At 37.8% G+C, this 19,589-nt stretch overlaps 1 pseudogene; it reads left to right on the top strand.

The window, feature by feature from the left end:
* Window positions 1-4,248: 4,248 nt before the first annotated feature.
* Window positions 4,249-6,710, top strand: LOC147902746 (uncharacterized; annotated as a pseudogene).
* Window positions 6,711-19,589: the final 12,879 nt, after the last annotated feature.

Raw genomic sequence — 19,589 nt, 5'->3', positions numbered from 1 at the left:
ATAGTGGTTGCACAGCAAAAATAGGGTGCTTTTCTAAGTGCCTGCGAAAAACTTCTGCCACCAAAACAGGCCTCAAAATGGCCTCGAATCAAAAACTTAATGCCACCTAGGGCTTTGCCCTGGCCCGCAACATATAGTGCCCTCTCGCCACACTGTGAAGGGCATCCCAATCTGAGACAGTGCACTCTTGCACTTCCTGGCTATGCTACCTACAGAGATTTGCTCCCAAACTCGAAAAAGGAAAGCAACACTGATCCTCTTACCAAGACACCGTGAACTTGGTTTTCTTTCTTGAGCTCCTTACCACGAACCGGGCTCGAACCGAGCTCTGATACCATGTGAAGAGAGTGGGAGAGAAGAAAGGAGTCTCACTTGCGACTTTCTCAGATACACAATGGGGGAATACACACAAAGGTGGAGGCTGAAAATAGTTTTCGTCTTCTTAGTTGTGAAAGCCAAAAGAACTCTTAGTACAAAAGGATAGATGAACCCTATATGTGGGTCTCAAACCAAGGGTCTCAAACCAAACTCACCTAACTAAGGTGGCATACTAACTGAGCCACTAACTAGAGTACATAAAGATAGCTATCATCTAGATATTATTCATGGGCCGTGTACCAACCGCATCTGTAGCTAACAAGTTAGTGACTTAATGGTTGGCAATATCTATCTGTGGATTTGGAGCATGAAATTCACCATTAGGTTCATCATGAGGTTAAGGAATGGTTCATCAATTGCTGGTGGACTTCTACTATCTTTAAACATATTTCACATACATAACACATGATTTATGAATGAGTTAGGGCAAGCTATATATAACTCTAATAGTTTTCAAGGTCAAAAAATTAGAGATAATGGGATTTTAATAATACTCTTTGAGTGCACATACTATGTATGATTTTTAATAACCCATGAGAATCCCATTAATAACCAACACCATAAGTGTAAAAGTATATTGATGAATAAAAAGATCAATATGCTAATGAAAATGATGGTAAAAGTAGACTGATGAACAAAAACATACATATGCTAAAGAAATTATTAGTAAAGTAAATTAATGAAGAAAAAACACAAATAATAATGACAATAATGGAGGTTGGTGAAATAATGGAGGTTGGAGATGAAGAACATCATAAAGTAGAGGGTGGTGCTGGCTTGATAGGAAATGATATAGTGAAATCCATGAGAATTCCATGAATAACCACCACCATAAGTGTAAATTTATAATGATGAATAAAATGATCAATATCCTAATGAGAATGATGGTAAAAATAGATTGGTGTACAAAAACATAATTATGCTAAAGAAAATATTAGTAAAGTAAATTTACGAAGGGAAAAAAACATATAATAATGACAAAAATGGAGGTTGGAGACGAAGAACATCATAAAGTAGAGGATGATATTGGTTTGATAGGAAATATACAAAACTTATGGATAGGACAATAAATCTAGTAAAGATGATGAGGCTTTTGAGTAAAATTATGTAAAAAGTAAAAACTTGAGACAACCATGGCAATGGTGAAAAGTAAGGGGAGGAAAATCATTAGAATTGAAAGCCTCTGCAAGATTAGTTTGATGATCTTGGGAGTATCATTAAATTCCATATTTCATGTTCTTGGAATATTGACTCTAGAGATGTTGCTTGTGGCATGATTATGAATCTACTCCTTATTGACTCTACTTGTTGTGATACTTATTTGGAGAGTCTTATCCTAGGAGGTTGCACCACTTAGAAATCCTATGTATCACATGCATTCAAGGGCTATTTAACAAACCCCTCAACTCAAATTTATTCTCCAATAAAACAACCCCTCTTTGCTTAGGAACTAACATATTTTCCCCTAAAATTCTATTGAAAAACCCTCTTCTTATTGTAATCTTGTTGAATTGATCCTTGAACTCCTCTATTTGAATTGATATGGTACACTAACATTCTATGAGGTGAAGCCCCTAAGCTCCTATTAATGTCCCTTAAAATGAATTTGGAGGCAACCTTTATATTTGAAAGGAAATACCTTCGTTTTCACTTATTTCCAACTTGGCAAATTGTCCTCTAGCTAGAAGGCAAATTTCAACATCACCACACCCTTCTTTTGCAAATCAAAAAAGTTTCCCCTTCTTTAATGTATTTGTTTCCTTTTACAAAGGAAAGAGTTTCCTCTTTCTCTAATAATCTACCACTCACTAATAAAATGCAATTCTTTAATCAAATTGTCATCAAATATTTTTCTACATATGATTCAAATGACATAAGACATGGGGTATTGATAGGGGATCCGCCACTAGTATGGACTGAAGTGCGGAGATTGCCAGTCACCCAAGAATACACTACTTATTACTAAGCAATAGAGACAAAGGCATAGAAATTGAAAGGAAGCTATTTCTTTTACTATCTAGTATTAAGGAAAGTTATATGTAATAAAATGCACATAGTTGTAACTAGGTCAAAAAAACATATCTATAATTATATTCACACCATGGGTGTAAAAGTAGATTCATGAAATGAGTACCATATGATAGTGATAATCATAGAGATGAAGGTGGAGATCATGAGGAGAACAATAAAAAGAAGTATTGCAACTCGTTTGGAAAGTAGATAGGGAAAGAGCACGATATGATAATGATAATAAAAGCAATGAAGATGTAGATGGGTTAGAGGAAGATGGTAACTAATTTGAAAAAAATAAATAAATGCCCGTGATGGAAAAACAAGGGAAAGAGATGAAACTTGAGAGCATTTAGCAAAACTTTCTAGGGACGTTCAACATTAACTCTTATGCAAACTGGTAAAACTAATAGATTTTTCCTCAATGTGTTTAGATTCATAAATGCTCCAAGTTTCAATTAAAGTAAAAATATGTATCTAGAATTACTAACACCATGGGTATAAGAGTGGATTGATGAAAAGAGTACTATATGATAACGATAATAATAATAAAGATGGGGACAACCATTTAAAAAGGAACATGTCAACTCGTTTGAAAAAAGAAGAAAAGTACCCTGCAAAAAAGTTAATAAGATGGAGATGGGTAGTAGGCACCGAAAGGAAGATGGAAACTCATTTGAAAAAATGTAGAAAAAACATAGAAGAAGGGGCCTATAATGGGAAAACATGAGAGCATTCCACGGAACCTTTCTAGATGTAAAGATTGGTTTTTTTTCAATGTGCAACATGATAATTATGATAACAAAGATAAAGATGTAGATGAGAGATAAGGATGGAGATTGGAGACAAGGAGGAAGATGGTGAAAAAGAGGGTGGCAAAATGCTATGGTCCTCCTTTTAATGAAAGTAAGAGTAATTATTAACTTTAATATGAAGAACAACATAGAAGAGGGGGCCTATGCTGGGAAAACATGAGAGCATTCCACGGGACCTTTCGATTTTTGGCCTGCCCTGTGAAGGTAGGCTTTAGTAGAGTGATGGTTTCCTTCCCAAACGAAAAATTCGTGATTTTGAGGTTTATTTTTTTGTCTCTTTTATGATTGGTGCAAGTTTCACTTGTTATTTTTATCCCTTAAATTTTTCCATCTTTCTCTCTAGTTTCGCAGTGTCTTTCTCAACCCCTTTCTCTCTCTCTCTCACACACACACACAAAACTTTCCACCCTCTTTTCCATGCTACCCATCCAATTCATCTTCTTTTTCTTTATTTTGGATGTTGGGTAGGCCATTTTCATCATTTATATGATTTCCCTTGTTTTTCAATGTGTAGTGTGATAATTATGATAATAAAGACAAAGATGTAGATGAGAGATAAAGATGGAGATTGGAGACAAGGAGTAAGATGGTGAAAAAGAGGGTGGCAAAATGCTGAAGTGTATATAGGGAGAAGGAAGAAAATGAAAGATGAGCGGGCCGAACTTTCATAGATTGGGTCTGAATGCATGAAGTGCTTATCATGATTTTTCTCAGACGCGCTTATCATTGCGCAGAAAGTACGGACCCAGCGAAGACTCCAGTTTTCTTTGGGTTGAAATTTGAAACAGCAAGACCGGTCTGATTTTTCTTAGATGCACGGCAAGTATGGACCCCAGCGAACACCAAGAAGAAATTTGAAACAGCAAGAGTCAAGTATGCCCTGTGTATTCGCCCGTAGGATGGTTGGATATTTAAAGGCTTACATGCAGCTCAAGGTGTATTCATTGGTAGATCGAAATTGAGAGAGAGGGTGAGATGATCTGCAGTAGTTTTAGTATGGGGGATAGAAGGCTCGTCTAGTAGCAACACCAGCACCACCTCAGTGATGCATGAGGCGCTAGGGGCGTTAAAGCGAGCTTGCAGTTGGGCAGGCTTGCATTGCAACAAGAAACACCACCTCATCTCCATCATCCTTAGCAACAAATCCTTGGAAGGCTCCATCTCCCCCGACCTCTCCCTCCTTCACAACCTCTCCTCCCTTGACCTCTCCATCAACAACCTCTCCTCCTCTCTTCCCTCTTCCCTCCCTCCCTCCCTCACTTTCCTTGACCTCAGCCAGAACTCCCTCTCCGGCACACTTCCTCTTTCCTCCATTGCCAACCTCTCTTCTCTTCGATTTCTCTCCCTCGACAATAACCACCTCTCTAGCCCCTTCACCCTCCCTCCGTCTTGCCTTCCTCAACTCTCCTTTCTCAGCCTCTCTAATAACTTTTTCTCCGGCCCCCTTCCTCCCGAGCTCTTCCTTGCAAACCTTTAACGTATCCATAACCTCTTCACCGGTCCCTTACCTTCCACCCGCATCGGAAACCTCACCAGCTTGACTCAATTCGATGTCGGTGTAAACCACTTTCAAGGCCCCATCCCCCCGGCTTAGGCCATTGCCATGCTGAATTTCCTCAGTCTTCCCACAAACAATTTCTCTGGCGGAATACCGCCTTCGTGGGGCCTTTGCAGGAATCTCCGATTTCTGTCCTTGTTCCAAAACAATGGCAGCGGTGACCTCCCACCAGAGATCGGCTATCTCTCCAAACTTCAGTACTTATCGCTGGGATCCAACATTTTCACTGGAAAAATCCTCCACATCCTCGTAAATTGCAGCGAGTTGTCTATATTGGATTTGAGCAGCAATCCTTCTACGGGAGACATGCCTCCCGACCTTGGGTCACAGCTGCCGAAGTTGAATGTCCTGGTGCTGGAATTCAACGTGCTGACGGGCTCTATCCCTGCATCGTTAGGAAACTGTTCCAGCCTCACGTTGCTGATAATGGGCTTCAATAATGTTTCAGGTACGTTCGTTCTTATGTGATTCTCTCCTTGCATGGACATCTTGAGCCTCTCTCTCTTAACATCGTTTAGGATGTGTTTCCAGGTACCATTCCCGAAGCCTTGTTCCGATCCCAGCAAATCAGCCAATTGGACTTGCAACATAACGAACTCAGCGGAAGCGTTCCACCTCAGATCGGGAACCTTACCTTGATGCAAAAAATGTTCCTTAACAACAACCGATTCACGGGCAATCTTCCGCAGCAGCAGTGTCAGCTGGCTCCACTACAAGTTGCAACGTTTGAGTACAACTTTTTCTCCGGAAATTTGCCTGACGATTTGTTCAACTGCAGTGCATTAATGAGCCTTTCCCTACGTTACAATCGTTTTCAGGGTCCCATTCCTTCATCTGTTGGCCACTTAGCAAACTTGGGAAGTTTCGAGGCACAGGGCAATAGGCTCACAGGATCCCTACCGCCCGGACTCTCCAACTGCACGAAACTGGAGGGGCTCACTCTCAGCAACAATCTGCTTACTGGCGAAATCCAGGGATCAATAGTCGCTAGCATGCTAATGTTCAACTCTTTGGATCTCTCTAATAACAAGTTTTCTGGTCCTATACCTCAAGCTTTTGGCGGTATGATCCACCTTCAGACTTTGGATCTTTCCCAGAACAAATTTTCCGGTTCAGTCCCCTCTGACCTTGCATCTTGCGTTGATCTTCTTTTCCTGAACCTCTCCCCGAACAACTTAGATGGAACTATTCGTCCGCTTCTTGGAAAGTCGCTGCTGAGTCTCCTAGTGCTAAATCTGTCTCATAATTCCTTCGTTGGGAACATCCCAAAAGAATTGGGAAGCCTGAAGTCCCTTCAGCAGCTAGATTTGTCTTACAATGCTTTCTCCGGTACAATTCCCTCCTCGTTGGCTGACATAAACGCTTTGCTGTTTCTCAATCTTTCATACAATAATCTAGAAGGTACCGTGCCTAGCGGAGGGGTCTTCGGCAAGTTGACGTCCACATCCTTCCTCGGAAATTCGAGACTCTGTGGCCATTTTGTTAATAAAACATGTTCAGAAAAATCGTCCTCCCACGCCTTGACAAAGCTAGGAAAGATCGGGTTGGCAGTTGCAGCGTCGGCTACAATTCTGCTTATCTCAGGGATTGGGTATTGCTATTTCGCAATTTATAGAAAAAAACGCTCAGCAGATCTGAGAATAAAACTGGAAGACATTCAGCAAGCAACGAACAATTTCAGTGAGGAAAATATTATTGGTACTGGGGTCAGTACAGGAAGTGTGTACAAAGGCATGATGACGGATGGTAAAATATTAGCTTTCAAGAGATTCACGCTTGACAACATCGCTGTTCGTTCTTTCATCACAGAGCTGCATTTCGTGGGGCCGATCAGGCATCGGAATTTGATTAGGATTTTGGGTTACGACTCCGATCAGATGGACACCAATATTTTAATGAAAAGATTATCATGGGAGTTTCACCATTCATTCAAAGAGAGGGTGTGGTAATATCTTCCACTGAAAGTGAGGAATCTTGACTCTAGGTATTTCCATGTCCAGTAATCTATCTAGGTTGGATGGTAGAAAGCTAGTGAGAGTATCAAGGTCTACTAAATGTGGAAAAAAAAAATAGAGGAGAGGTGCTACAAAGACTTAGTGAAGGTGATCAATCAAAAGAAGGGGATGAAAAATCATTACTCTCGGTGGTGAACTCAGCTTCGGTGTTATCAAATCTAAGAAAAATAAAGTCGGAGAGGGAATCAAACTACACAAGTTTGGTATTGGAAAAGTTTGTAATCTTACTATTGAGAGAATCTATTGTCTAGCTCTAGAGTTAGTGATGGAAAGAAGGCCTTTGGAAGATAGGGCTCCCAACATGTTGCACATGTTAGAAATTTAAAAGCAAAAATGAAGATCAACCCATATGCAACTATTGTTCCTTTCATAGTTATAGTGGATCCTCAACAATGTCCTAATAAAAATAGTTTTTGGGATGTAGACATTGAAACCTATTATTACTATGTCATTAGTGTCACTCTCTATAGTGTGAAAAAGATAGTTAGTACGAGAACATCCTAATAGAGTCTTCTTCAAGTATGTGGAATGCAAAGTTTGTGCAAGTTTTTAAAGTATGTGGAATGCAAAGTCTATGCAAGTTTTTCACTTGAAGAAGAAGGAGTAGTCGTAGCAAGAGGAGGGAGGGTTAGAGCGGAGCGAGTAGAAGCCTTCAGAAAGGAAGGGGGTGGAGAATGTGCTTGTGAGTCACGAGTAGGGAGAAGCTGAGAGGTGGTAAAGGTTGAGAATCAAAGAGACAACGAGGGGGGTGAGAGAAGCAGTGAAGGGATTGGATCTACCTTAGGGAGGGGGATTAATTCTTTCTGGGACACTGTTTAACTTATATTAGTTTAAATTTTGGGTTTGAGGGAGGAGAGGGTCTAGGGAGAGTAACTAATTGGGAATTTGAATAAAAGTTGAGCAGCGGACCATATATTGGCATCTTTGTGGAGTATCTAGTATGTGTTTAATAGTCATAATTAGATATTATAGCAATCATTTCAATATAGTCCATGCCAGTAGTTTGAATTTAGTCATTATGACAGGTGCATCTAATTTCATTTCCAGGCACATGCTTGAGTCAATTAGTAATGATTTATTTCCTTCAAATTTTAGAAGCCATTCCCGTTCATGTCTCAAAAAACATATCATAAAATTTAAATGATGGTAAGTGCACATTATTCATTGCACAAACTCACATTATTCATTCCACTTAACCATCAAAAGCAACCCAAGTATAACAGCTAATCCCATTGAATTTGATTTCCAGAACAAATAGTCAAGTTTTGTGGGGGGTCATGTGGAAAAACATGGCTTATCACGTGCATTTAACAAAATGGCATTTTTAATTTGTGTTTTTTATAGAAAGATATTTAGAGAGGTATGAAAAATAGACTCGAAGTATTTAAACACATCATTTCCAAAAGATTTTTCTTATTCTATGTAGGTGATTATGGCAAATAAAATTCGAGTCACATTATCACAGACAACTCTTCTATATACAAGTGTAATGAACTAATGAATCATCATTAATTATTCCATATGTATTTTTTCCTATAAACATATCACAATGATCTCATAAAGTTCCTATGGTTTTCTTATCCAGACTAAGTATTAAATTGTGTAAACTCTCGTATATCCAAAAAACTCATGGCAACTTACAATAAGACGAGAAATCCCAAATCTCAATGAAAGAAAAGCTTTATATATGCATATGAATAGGTCTCCTGTCATCAGTGAGAAAGGCAATATGAGAATCAAAGAAAGCTGAAAGCAAAATACAATTTGATTTATATGCACACACACCAAATAGAGAGTGTTGCCATCAATGATTCATAAGGGAACCTCCTTGCAAATACAGGAACACTTTCTCCGAAACATGCTAGCTTCATTAACAAGTATGAGAGCAAGACATCAGATAACTCTTTGTCATTGGGATCACCTTCGTAGGTCGAAGGAATGATGCAACTACTAGGTGGATTTAAAATTCCTTTAAGAATTATATCACCGACCAATATAGTTTGATTGGGATCGTAGTGAATGCCATGCTCAGCCAATGCAGTAAAAGGCTTAAGCAAACACAACTCATTTTTTCACGATGCCGATGCTCTTCAGAAGTGCAAAATTCTTCCATGGAAAAATTAAACTTGAAGTTGAAGTCCATTGCACCTTGTCTTTCCAATTCCCACTCTATCAATGAAACTAGGGGATCTACGTTTCTCTTTTTCATACTACTCCAAGTAGCTATGTCAAAATAGTTCACCACCACTTTTAAGAAATCAAACAATGTAGGCCGGTAAAGAGAGTATATGGTTGCCTATTCTTCAAATTTCTCCAGCCCTGGCCATTTATGGAGCTTTCTTCCACCATCACTTTATCAAAATACCATTCATATCAAATATTATTTATCTCGTTGCTCAGGGGGGTCACTATGTATAAACCCTCTATATCACGTGCGTTCAAGGCATATATTTAAAATCCCTTATCTGTAAATTTTTTCATTAATAAAATGTACCCCTTTTCTATACAAATCTGTAAATTTTTTCCAAAACTATTTTAAATAGTCCCTTATGTATATTTATTTCTGTAAATTTTAGGAATAAAAAATATCCTTCTGTTGAACTCACGTGATAGGGTTACATATGATGAGTGACCCCCCCAGGTCTCGTTGGAACCTCTTCACCACCTAGAAGCCAAAATGAAAAGTGTACAAATCCATCATACATGGATGAATGGAGAAAGATAAAAAGGATGAAATGTAGAAATAATATTTCCAAAATTTATTGGCATTCAAAGCTATTAAAATTAGCTATCATACTAGGTTCAAATTCAATTCAAAGAGCTCCTAGTCCTAACATTGGGAGTTGGTTAGCCTCAACATTAAGAGGCTTAGAAGTCATGTGGTGGACAATTAATTTCCTTTTCTTCAATTGGCCACCAAGGAGAAAGCTACCTAGGACAGTGTCGTCGTGCATGCCATCTTAACCACTTCCACCAATCAGTTCAGAGAAAATATTTATTATTATTTCTGCAGCCTGCATGAGCTTGTCACTGCTTGGCACATCCATCGCCTCCTCACTTAGCTTTTGCATGTCATTGCTTTTTGGGACATCCATTGCTTCCTCACTTAGCTTCTGCTTGTATTATAAGAGAGTACTATCTTAGTACTAATAGTGGTACTACTTAGTAGTGTAATAGTACTATGTTTGTAGTTATGTAACAGAGTACTATGTGCTATCTTAGTACTATGATAATAGTTTGTACTACTATAATATATTAGTACTATCTTTGTATTGTAATAAAATCCCTATATGAGTATTGTAAGAGATTGCTATCTTAGAGTACTAATATATTAGTACTATAAGAGAGACATATATCTTAGTACTGTAAAAGAATACTATTTTAGTACTTAGCAACATCTTAGTACTATCTTGCATTAATAGTACTCTAAGAGAGTACTATAGTAGTACCTAGCAGTCCTGTAACAAAGTACTATATTAGTAGTAATAGTAGTACTACTTATTGTAATAGAGTACTCTAGCTTAGTACTGTAAGCTAGTAGGATGTGTCAATTTTACGAGCAAAAACCTATGAGCAGGTTTATACGAGCGTGTTTTTCAAGAGATTTTAAAAATAGTATTTCTTTAGGAAACATGGTTTTTACACTTTTATTTTCATTAGAACTAGATCCCTTTATAATAAAAATATATAGACTAGTCACTCATTCATTTTTACATAACATAAATCTTCTTATTCATAGACATCCCTTTGTACCCTTGTTATTACCTTTAAAAAGTATTGAAAAATAATTCATTTAAGAAACATCCCTCATAATCACTCTCAATATAATAATATTATACATAAATAATTACTTATTAAACACATTTATATCATATGGCAATATCTTTCAAGTGTTTTTATAGTAATAATAACAAGATATTTATGGACATGTTTCTACAGAAGTTTAAATTACTGTAAATAAGTATTAACTTGGGCTGATATATCACTCTCATCAAATACATGTAATATTTAATACTATATATGTAAGGTTTTCCAAAATATAACCCCATAGACGCGCTCAAATGGGGTTTTCTGATCAATTTGAGTGGCTAAATGACTATATTTGGACATTGGATGTGAAAGTTATGTCACTTTTAAAAGTGCTATCCAAAGTAGTTTCGCCAGCAAAACTACCTTGAAAGACCTTGTTCAAAGGGGTTTCACTAGCGAAACTACCTTGATGGCTTGCTTTAATGAGTTTTCTTTGGAGAAACCCTTTCATGAAGATAGGTTGAGAGAGGTTTTTCAATGTCGTGACCCCCTATTAAGTAAAAACTTGTAAGAAGGATCATAAGGGAATTTTCATAGAGAAGTCTACTCTACATGTGGGTTTCTTCAAAAGCCATCCCATTATGTTCTCACCATTCCCAAAGATTCACATAAATATTCGTGTATAAAATAGGCATTCCTATAATACTTTTCATATTTCTAAGTGAAACTATGTTTTCTTCTGATCCATTTTTGTCATATTTTTGAATAGTTGGAAGCTTTTTTTTTCCTTCTCTCAGATGCTCGGAAGATTTTGCTCAAAAAATGCTCGTCCCCTAAGCTAGTACTATTTTGCTATATTAATACTTTAAGAGAGTACTCTTAGATGAGGATTGGCTAGAGCAATAATTATGCACCAATGCTAGTAGAGTGAGACAGAGGTAAAGCTCTAAGCCACATGGTGGATGAGGATTGGTTGGAGCAATAATTGTGCACCAATGCTCAAATCAACAACTTCTACAATGGAGGTGCCAATATGAGCATGAGTGGCACTCCAAGTTTTCCTCGATAGATGTGCAAGCCTCCAAAACTAGCCTCCAATTGTGCATTATTCGACCCATGTGCACTGAGCCTTTCTTAATCTTGCAGCTCTATAAGATAGTACTCTTAGATAGTACTATCTTAGTACTATAAGATAGTAACTCTGTAAGAGAGTACTCCATCTTAGTATTGTAGTACTCTGTAATATCAAATCATCACAAGGCCCCTCTATTGATCCTAAAACTCCCAGGGGGTTTACTCATAAAATATTAAGTGTAGCACATGGGTTCAACAGAAGGAGCTTTTCAAATCTCCTTTTTACACATTTTTCACATGCAGAAGGGTATCATATAAAGGGGGTATTCACATATTAAATAGAAAAAGGGTATGTTTTATTGATGATAAATTCACAGAAAAGGAGTTTTACAAATACGCGTTGAACACACGTGATATATAGGGTTTATACATAGTGACCTTCCCGAGCTGAAACTCCCTTATTGGATTTCGATGATTCCAAGATTGGTCGGGTTCTTCTTATTTGCATTGTGATTATAAGGCCACTTCGTCTTATTATGTTTGTTAGTTAGAACATTACAACACATTGTGATTATAATGTCCCTCTATCATACTATGTTCACATGATTACTGGCACCTTAAAGGAGACATACAAGGACACAGTTGAGTATGAGGCTAGCCTTCCCATGAAGAAGAGTTCCACTCTATTATCTATGCTAGGAATTACTCTTGAAGCATTTGGTTAACTAGCCTGCATTGTTTCAATGTTAACTCATGCTTGAATTAGAGCCAGCATGACCTTCCCATCTCGTAGAAAAAATGTAGTATCTACATATAAAAAACCCATGTGTTAGTGCAACTTGTGGTGTACAACATATATCACTCTATATTAGTACTGCAAGGGAGTACTATCTTAGTATGTAGTATTGTACTAGGTTGGCAGTTATATAACAAAATACTACATTAGTAGTAATAGTAGTACTACTTAGTACTGTAATAGTACTATGTTTATAGTTCTGTAACAGAGTACTATATTTACATTATAATAGTACTTTTTAATACTATAATAGTACTATGTATTTACTACTGTCATGCTATTTTAGTACTATGATAATAATACTATAATAGTATTAGGTTTGTAGTACTTTTATATAGTAATATCTTGGTATTGAAACAATTTAGTACTATATAAGCACTATACTAGTACTCTGTTATAAGTACAAAAGTGAATAATTGAAACTCCATACGTACTTATTTGGTTTTTTGAATCCCATTGCTATAACCCAGTCCTCAGAAATAGACTTCTTGCAAGAAGACAACACGCACTCCTTATGCTCAAAAAAGTGTATTGTTGCATGCAGCATATGATATGTGTGCAAGCAGGGAGTGAAGATAACATCCAAGGAGTCGGTTGTAAATATGAGGCCACACAAAACACACCTTCATACATGTTGAAACATACAAGAACACATAGAGTTTCTTTGCTTCTTAAACATGTCAACAAAGTCTTAGAAGGTGATATCCACCCAGATTCCTTATCCTGGATCTTAATCTAGGCCTTTGAGTAACTATAGGATTCAAATTAGGGATTTATGTCATTGAAGAGTGTAAGAAATGAGCAAGAAATCAACCCCACTCTAAAGAGCTCAAGGGCCCAAAGACCTTCCTACTTTGTGATGATTTCTGATGGTTCAAAATAAATCTAATAGAAGGTGAAATGGGCACTAGGATTTATAGGATGAGGGGATGGATTGGGGGCAAACATTTTATTTTTCATTACAATGTCATGTAAGATTACAATAGCATATTCAGTGTTTAGATCTTGCGGACATACTACCAATTGTGGAAAGTTTTCAATCTTAGATTTCGATGCTTTTATCAACACTTTATGTTTTGTTTATGCTTGACCCATTCTTAGTTCTAAGTAACGCATGACCATAAGGTGTATTTGAGTCTCATTTGAGTAAAGAGCCCCTCTACTCAAATACATTCTAATGGATGTATCCGAGTAAGAGGAAAGAGGACCTTAGAGTGGGAGATGGTAGGGGGTGATAGTATGGGAGAGGAAAATGGAAAGGAAAACAAGAGGGAAAAGGCAGTAGGAGAGGAAGTCAAAGAAGATATAGAGCAGGGAGCTAAGGAAAATAAGGAAGAAAAAACTTCCTAGAGTGACGATAGTGGGTAATCAATGCATGATACAAATCGTTATAGTTGGGTTAACACCATATTAGAGAATTTGGGAAAATCCTGATAATTTGGGAACTTTTGAGGGGTTGTAATTATGTAACATTCAATGTTTTTCATTGATTTTTCCCATAGATTTGGTAGTCCATCCAAATCTCGCAAATGTGCATGGTTTGCATCAACATAAATAAAATGTCAAATGTTGAGGTTTCGACCAATGCATGGTATTTTTTGAGGGGTTACAATTACAATGCATTGAGTGCACTCTATTGACTTTCTCCCTAGGTTTGGCCGTGTATATGAAACTCACAATTTGGAGTGTGCCTGTTTTGCATTAGCTGAGAAACAAACATCATATGTTTGAGTTTAACGAAGCATTTTTTGCCTCTTCTCGAAAAAAGGTGGTGTTCAAAAACACCATTTTAGTTTAGTTGGAGAAAAAGTAAGAATGCAACACTAGTCCTTGATATTTTGTCGAGTGTGCACAACTTGCAACCACAAAGCAATGGTCTGCAAAAAAAAAGATAAAGAAAAAAGATCAATGTCATACCTTCCAAATATTTGTCAGTATTCAATTAAATTATTGTTGTGCAAGGAAAAAAAAGTCATGCTTTTCAAGTACCTTCACTCCATTGTAGAGTCAGCATCAGAGTCATAATCTATTCTATGAGACAAATTGGATAAAGCTTGCTTGTGTGCAATGGTTGGTATCTTCACCTTGATGGGGAGGTTGTTGCTCTTTGAGGAAACCTTCTTTGAGAGGTTACATTTTGGAACCCATGACCATACAATAGCATCAACAGATTCCCAACGTGGAGGATCACCTTTATTGCACATCCAAACCTTGTTCCAACAATCTGCATATACCTCCTCAATTTGTGCATTGTGTCTTTTGCATATAGGTGCCCAATATTGTATGAAAACCTTCTTGAAATGTTTAGATTTATTATCCTTCTGTACATCAGTTTGAGCAATGCCTAGCCAAATTGGGTAAATTTTTTCTACTGGTCGGACCAAAAGAAAGTGTCCTTTTTGTACATCAACCATTGGATCAAATGATTGTTTTGGGCTTTTCCTTTGAGGTCCAGAGTAATGATCATTCAACTCTTCAATTCCTTGAAACTCATCGTTTTCATTATCAACTACTTGCACACAATCAATATGTTGCGTCTTTGGCCAAAATCTCTCGTACATGCCCTCTACACTATTGTTTGGTTTATCAAGCTCATCAATCATGCTCTTCTAGTACTTCACTACTGGCTTGTAAAACTTTGTGAAAGATGCTTCTGGACCTTGCAAGTGTGCCCATTTTTCCCAAAAGCGTACATACTCCTTGATACCAACTATCACATCTAAGTGATCCTTCACATACTTGAACATGGTTACATAAGGTGGCTCTCCACTTGGTAGCATTGGATGACCATCCGGATGTCTCTTCCACAACTCAATGCCACCTTCACTTGGTTGCCAATCTAATGATCGTGGATGCACTTTATATTGCATGATAGGAACTTCATTTCGCATAAAGAACCGAAATTGGAGAGGCTTTGAGTGTCCCACTAAAGAATCTTTCCCATTGCATAGGCATCCATCAACATAGCTCTTGAAATCAAGGACTTCCGTTACCAAAAATGGCATTGGAGAAGACTCCTCACATTGTCTAAAAGTATCCATGAGATGTGCAAATGTCAATGTTTGGCTAGTTCTTAACCTCTCTGAAAACCTGCTAAACATTGCATCAATATCCTCATGTGTATGCCCAACCATCAAGAATCCCAATTGAATTGACTTGAAAATCCCTCGAGCAACAAGTAATGATAGGTATGCAAACAAGTACCTATTCTTGTTTTCAGAACCACAATTATCCAACTGCAACAATAGGTGTTCGGGTAGTTTCTTATAAGGATTTTCTTGATGGGAACTTCCAAGTCCAAGGTCTTTGAATGTTCCACCCACTGCTCCAAGATCAAGTTGTTGCTTGCCATTAGAAACATAGTGAGAATCCAATGCTTCTCTTGAGGTTAGTGCATTTAGCAGAGCATTGTCAGACCTTGGCATCCCATCATGTACCAAATCTCCAAGTGCATGGTTATCAAATCTTAAACGATTTCTCAACTTGGGGGGGTCACTCATCATATGTAACCCTATCACGTGAGTTCAACAGAAGGATATTTTTTATTTCTAAAATTTACAAAAATAAATATACATAAGGGACTATTTAAAATAGTTTTGGAAAAAATTTACAGATTTGTATAGAAAAGGGGTACATTTTATTAATGAAAAAGTTACAGATAAGGGATTTTAGAAATAGGCCTTGAACACACGTGGTATAGAGGGTTTATATATAGTGACCCCCCCGAGTTTCTCAAACACAAAGCCAATGAACCAATTGTGAAGTTAGGATCCGATGGCCATAAGGATAAAGAAAAGTGACCATAACGTCCTTGACCATGTCCATGTGTTATCATGCCAGTCAAAGCCACTGGGAGCTGAAAGGATTTGTCTGTGTCCTTTGAACGATTGCGTAATCTAGGGATGGCTATCTTCTTTTGGTCCATCTTATCATGGATAATGCACAAGTATGTCTGAGGATACATTTCAGAAAATCTGTGCCAAGTGTAGTACACATTTCTACAACTTTTTTGCTGTAACATGTGCTTTCTTCTATCTTCCATCAACTTATTACGTTCATTTTGGCATTTTGTCGCTACAAGCTGAGCCTTGATTGCACTACATAAACCACACTTAGAGAATTCACTTGTTTTTGACAAAGTTACATGCTTGAATTCAGAGTTTCATATGTGGTTGAATGTGGAAGTTGACATCTCCTTACAACCCAAACTATGCTTTAATTGCATGTTAATTTCATAGAGAATATCAACCTGCTTGTATACATCCGGTATCACCAACTGTGTTTCCCTTGATCCATCCTGAAGTGTTCTACTTTTGTGTGGCATACGCTCAGAATTGTTATCCACAAAATCTTGGATTATGGCTCTACCCAGTTCTGTGTGGTCCCAACCTCTCCACATGATTCCTTTATTACCATGTATGCACCTTCGTATACCAATTTCAAATTGCTCCCTGTATCGATAAAATGTTGTTTTTGGAATACCATGCATTTCATACCATGCTCTACAACAAACTTGAATACCATTCAATGAAAAGACATATTTGAACTACCCATTGTCATCTTTTCGACAAGCAACCCCAAGAGTGTCATATACATAATTGGTGCGAGCCTCCAAACTTTGGCCCCAATACTCTATGCGTAATTTGGATATCATTTGACGATCGGCAAATTGACAACAATTTTGTTTACAACAATCAATCATAGATACTTTTATGACTGCATCCCTTGTGAGTCTAGATGATGCTAATGGCATGTCATGTTTTTTAGCTTTTCTCTTTATCATGCAGTAACGCCTCTTTTTTGTGGATTTTTCCATTGGTGGATCCTCATCTTCCATGTGCTTTTTCCCAGAACCACTTGAAGAATTCATGGTGTCATTGATTCTTAATGAAGTTCCATCTAAAAAGGTTATTTGTGCAATGGGCCATTTTATTAAGTGGATGGTATCGATGCCTGATACATCACTATGATACTTTTCAATTCCCACACCTAGATTACCTTCACCAAGCATCTCAAAATTTATAGGTTCAAATGGGTAGACCGACAAAACAACACCCTCTGCAATGCTCTTGGTTTTCTGCTCATCCCATATTAAGACTTTCTTGTCCTTCCATGATTCTCAAATGGAAAACTCATCATATTCACATAGAGGTTCAACGTCAATGGTATCTAATGTTATATCATTCATTGGTACAATAGCTCCATTGACATTGTCCACACAACTCATTGATCGTGCTTTCCAACGAACAACACTACCCAAAGCCTCATAGACTAAGAATGCATCCATTGTAGGAAATGGAAGAAGTGCACTTTCATCCATACAAATATCGATCGCCACCGACACATTGTTTTCTCCCAAGGGCACACCTTGGCACATGTCATCATGTGATGTAGAGAATATTGTCCCAATGGCAACAATCTTTCCATTGACAAGCAAGTTGACTTTAACCCCCACTTTCAATGTGGCACCTGCATAGTACATAGCATTTGTTATAGTTCAATATTGATATCCGATGGTGTGACTTAGGATGAAAATGCTTTACAAGATTTCATTGCAAGACCAAATCTTCCTAAACCTTGGTGCTTTGAATTTTAGGCAGCAAAATTTGGCTACATGGCCAAATCTTCACAAACCATGGTGCTTTGAAAGGGAGATAGCAAGATTTGTCCACACAACCAAATCTCCCGAGATGCTGGTGCTTTCAAGAAGCCATCAAGATTTATGCACACATCCAAATCTACTTAGACCTTGGTGCTTTGAAAGAAGCCCACAAGATTTGGCCACATGGTCAAATCTCCCTAGACCCTGGTGCTTTGAAAGGAGCCAACAAGATTTGGCCACATGGACAAATCTCCTAAGACACTAGTGTTTTGAAAGAAGCAATAAGATTTGGCCACACAGCCAAATCTGCTCAAACCTTGGTGCTTTCAAAGAAGCTAGCAAGATTTGGATGCACGGCCAAATCCTTCGAGACCTCGGTGACTTCTTTCAAAGCACTGAGAAGATTTGGTTGTGGCGTTCTTTCAAACTTGGGGAGATTTGGTCGTGTGGCGAAATCTTGTAGGCTTCTTTCAAAGCACTAGGGTATGGAGAGTTTTGGCTGTGCAACCTCCTCTTGCATGCTTCTTTCAAATCACCAGGTTCTGGGAGATTCGGCCGTGTGGCCAAATCTTTCAAAGCATTATGGTTTGGGAAGATTTTGCCGTGCTGCCAAATGTTGCTAGCTTCTTTCAAATCACTAGGAAGATTTGGCCACATGGCCAAATCTTCTAGGAAGATTTGGCCACATGGACAAATCTTCAAACGTTAAATTTAAAAATTGAAGATCCAGATTTTAAAATTTAAAATTTAAAGTTTAAAATTCAAAATTCAAAATTTAAAATAAAAAATTCAAATTTCAAGTTTCAAGTTTCAAATTTTGAAATTCAAATGTAGAGATCCTACTTTCAAAAAAATCGTACATGCTTTTCATGATTCACACTATTACACTTTAAAATCATACTATTACTTTAAAAGCAAACTAGAAAATCTAAAACTATTAAAAAACCAAAACTTTAAAAGGCAAAGCTAAACAAACCTTTTAAACCAAGCATAAAAAGTAAACCTATGAGAAGGAATTGAATTCGTCTTCATGGGGGATCAAGTGCTAGGCTCACCTTGTTCTCTCCCTTCCTAGATCTCCAATGTGTACCTAGGGTGGTTTGAGAGCTTTAGGACAACGTCTTAGATGGGGTAGTTCTTGGAAAACACTCCTCCACCCTTGCTTAGCTAATTGCAAGCAAAAAAGTTCAAAACTATGTCAAAATAAGAGGTTCCGGGAGGCTCCCCATCCCAGTTTTGTCCTAGCAATGTGTACTTAACTATGTAGGTTTTAAAATTCCATTACCAATTCAATTCTCCATAGATTCCACACACAATAGTTGGATTAGAAAGAGGTCTTTTTTTTTTTTTTTTTTTTGGGCTCTTCATGCTTTTGGGGGGATTGCTCCCTCCCCCCCAAAGCATGCTTTTTTGGGGGGATTGCTTTCTTTCCCCCAGAGCCTATTTTTGGGGGATTTCCTGCCTTCCTCGTCCTCGTTGTCCTTCTCTCTTCCTCTACCATCCTCGTCCTCCTTCCGTCCTCATCCTCCTTCACGTCCTTCCGTCCTCCTCCTTCACGTCCTTCTGTCCTTTCATCCGTGCCACTCCGTTA

Source organism: Dipteris shenzhenensis, chromosome 4 (genome assembly GCF_047967505.1).
Source record: "Dipteris shenzhenensis isolate YYH24624 ecotype China chromosome 4, Dip_SZ_1.0, whole genome shotgun sequence".
NCBI lineage: Eukaryota > Viridiplantae > Streptophyta > Polypodiopsida > Gleicheniales > Dipteridaceae > Dipteris > Dipteris shenzhenensis.
Note: the sequence above shows the minus strand (reverse complement) of the source record. Positions and strands in the feature narration are given on the sequence as shown.